The following is a 4,221-nucleotide window of genomic DNA, read 5'->3' as shown; positions in this document are numbered from 1 at the left end:
GGCCTGTTTCTTGAGGCTTTTCCCAATATAAGCCTTTTTTACATTGTATTTCCAAAATTAGGCCGACTTCTGACGGAATTCCAAAACTAAGCTAAAGCGTTATTACTATTCGCGCTTTTACTGTTTGGAGGCCAAAAGTTGATGAATAGTGAAATCGCTATTTGAAATCGCGATTTTAATTAAGAAAACGCTGTTCCAAATCGCACTTTTAACATAAAAAAAAATTTCTGAAGAAAACGCTATTTAAAATAGCGCTTTTACTGTGTATATAATAAATTTTTTTTTTTTTTTTTTTTTTAAAAACGCCATTTGAAATGGCGTTTCTATTGTAACCCACACACTGACGCGCGCACACACACACCAATGGCACACCCACAACACTCAAATTGAAATAATATAATTTTTATATATAATAATAATTTATAATAATTAATTATATAATTTTTATAATTTTCGTAAATATAAATCATTTTTATAAATAAAGGGTAAAAAAATGATTTATATTTACGAAAATTATATTTTGCAATTTTAAAAATTATAAATTATCTAAATGTGAAGATGGATTTACTGTAATAATAATTTACTGTAATAATTATATCATTTTTTTATCCTTTATTTATAAAATAAAGCGTAAAAAAATTGTAAAAATTGTAAAAATTAAAAAAAAATTAAAAATTATAAAAATTATTATTATATATAAAAAAATTTATAATCAATTTTTGCAATTTTTGTAATCGATTTTTACATACGTATGGCAATAATTTTTATAAATTATTTAAACCATACGTATGTAAGGATAAAAAATGTTAGATTATGAATGGTTTGATTTATCATTTAAGTCATTTATAAAAAAATTTACCTTTAAACCATACGTATGTAAATGTGAAGATGGGTTTACTGTAAATGTAAATGTGAAGATACGTATTAAATTATTTACATACGTATTAATTATAAATTTTTATAAATTATTTTTGAATAATACATACGTATTATAAATTGTGAAGATGGGTTTACTGTAAAAAAATTTAAATAAAAAATGTAAAGATTTAAATAATACATACGTATTATAAATTATTATAAAAAATTTTATAATACATACGTATTATAAATTATTTTTGATAATTTATAAATTATTTTTAATTATAAAAATTGCAAAAATTATTTTTGATTATAAAATTTTTTATCCTTCGTATTATAAATCAAACCATTCATAACCTAAAAATGATTTATATTTATGAAAATTATAAAAATTATATAATTAATTATTATAAATTATTATTATATATAAAAATTATATTATTTCAATTTGAGTGTTGTGGGTGTGCCATTGGTGTGTGTGTGCGCGCGCGTCAGTGTGTGGGTTACAATAGAAACGCCATTTCAAATGGCGTTTTTAAAAAAAAAAAAAAAAAAAAAAAAAATATTATATGCACAGTAAAAGCGCTATTTTAAATAGCGTTTTCTTCAGAAATTTTTTTTATGTTAAAAGCGCGATTTGGAACAGCGTTTTCTTAATTAAAATCGCGATTTCAAATAGCGATTTCACTATTCATCAACTTTTGGCCTCCAAACAGTAAAAGCGCGAATAGTAATAACGCTTTAGCTTAGTTTTGGAATTCCGTCAGAAGTCGGCCTAGTTTTGGAAATACAATGTAAAAAAGGCTTTATATTGGGAAAAGCCTCCTGTTTCTTGGTCGCTACTCGCCAGTCTGTTTTCATTCAGAGGCTTTTCCCAATATAAGCCTTTTTTCTATTCTATTTCCAAAACTAGGTCAACTTCTGACGGAATTCCAAAACTAAGCTAAAACGCTATTACTATTCGCGCTTTTACTGTTAGGAGGCCAAAAGTTGATGAATAGTGAAATCGCTATTTGAAATCGCGATTTTAATTAAGAAAACGCTGTTCCAAATCGCGCTTTTAACATAAAAAAAATTTCTGAAGAAAACGCTATTTAAAATAGCGCTTTTACTGTGCATATAATAATTTTTTTTTTTTTTTTTTTTAAAAAACGCCATTTGAAATGGCGTTTCTACTACCAACCAAAGTCAACCCACACAATGACACACACACCAATGGCCACACCCACAACACTCAAGCATTGAAATAATATAATTTTTATATATAATAATAATTTATAATAATTAATTATATAATTTTTATAATTTTCGTAAATATAAATCATTTTTAGGTTATGAATGGTTTGATTTATAATACGTACGTATGTAAGGATAAAAATTTTTATAATCAAAAATAATTTTTATAATCAAAAACAATTTATAATACGTATGTATTATAAAAAATTTTATAATAATTTATAATACGTATGTATTATTTGAATCTTTACATTTTTTATTTAAAATTTTTCACAGTAAACCCATCTTCACATTTTATAATACGTATGTATTATTCAAAAATAATTTATAAAAATTTATAATTAATACGTATGTAAATAATTTAATACGTATCTTCACATTTACATTTACAGTAAACCCATCTTCACATTTACATATGTATGGTTTAAGGGTAAATTTTTTGATAAATGACTTAAATGATAAATCAAACCATCCATAACTTAAATTTTTTTACCCTTACATACGTATGGTTTAAATAATTTATAAAAATTATTGTCATACGTATGTAAAAATCGATTATAAAAATTGCAAAAATTATTCAAAAATTATTACAGTAAATCCATCTTCACATTTAGATTATTTATAATTTTAAAAATTGCAAAATATAATTTTCGTAAATATAAATCATTTTTTTACCCTTTATTTATAAAATAAAGGGTAAAAAAATTGTAAAAATTGTAAAAATTAAAAAAAATTTAAAAATTATAAAAATTATATAATTGATTATTATAAATTATTATTATATATAAAAAAATTTATAATCAATTTTTGCAATTTTTATAATCGATTTTTACATACGTATGGCAATAATTTTTATAAATTATTTAAACCATACGTATGTAAGGGTAAAAAATTTTAGGTTATGAATGGTTTGATTTATCATTTAAGTCATTTATAAAAAAATTTACCCTTAAACCATACGTATGTAAATGTGAAGATACGTATTAAATTATTTACATACGTATTAATTATAAATTTTTATAAATTATTTTTGAATAATACATACGTATTATAAAATGTGAAGATGGGTTTACTGTGAAAAATTTTAAATAAAAAATGTAAAGATTCAAATAATACATACGTATTATAAATTATTATAAAATTTTTTATAATACATACGTATTATAAATTGTTTTTGATTATAAAAATTATTTTTGATTATAAAAATTTTTATCCTTACATACGTACGTATTATAAATCAAACCATTCATAACCTAAAAATGATTTATATTTACGAAAATTATAAAAATTATATAATTAATTATTATAAATTATTATTATATATAAAAATTATATTACTTCAATGCTTGAGTGTTGTGGGTGTGGCCATTGGTGTGTGTGTGTGTCATTGTGTGGGTTGGGTTTGGTTGGTAGTAGAAACGCCATTTCAAATGGCGTTTTTAAAAAAAAAAAAAAAAAAAAAAAAAAAATTATTATATGCACAGTAAAAGCGCTATTTTAAATAGCGTTTTCTTCAGAATTTTTTTTTATGTTAAAAGCGCGATTTGGAACAGCGTTTTCTTAATTAAAATCGCGATTTCAAATAGCGATTTCACTATTCATCAACTTTTGGCCTCCTAACAGTAAAAGCGCGAATAGTAATGGCGTTTTAGTTTAGTTTTGGCATTCCGTCAGAAGTTGACCTAGTTTTGGAAATAGAATGGAAAAAAGGCTTATATTGGGAAAAGCCTCTTTCATTCATCTTGCCAACCTTTGGTGAACCAAAAATTAAACTCAGACCGCCATGAAAACCAGAAAAAATTCAACTTGCAGGATCATTGAAGCTGTTTTAAAGCTTACTGCGTGAATAAATGTAGACTATACAAGTGAAGTCACTTTGGTTTTATTCAATTTTCTTTAATAACAGACTATTAAAAAAAGAGAAAAGTTGTGATAAGGCATTAGGTCTAGTAAATTTTTTTTGTTGGTGAAAAATCAACGCTTTGTAAAATAATTTGATGAAAAGTCTTAGAAGATATTTTGGTAGAGTTTTCTAAATATAATTTGAGAATAGGAGTTGTATTTTGAGTTTGTGAGTTTTGGAATTATGATTTGAGTGTGAAAAATTTGTTTGGTGAATTAGTTTTG

The sequence above is a fragment of the Camellia sinensis genome, chromosome 13, assembly GCF_055761805.1.
Source record: "Camellia sinensis isolate YWXY chromosome 13, ASM5576180v1, whole genome shotgun sequence".
Taxonomy (NCBI): Eukaryota; Viridiplantae; Streptophyta; class Magnoliopsida; order Ericales; family Theaceae; genus Camellia; species Camellia sinensis.
Note: the sequence above shows the minus strand (reverse complement) of the source record.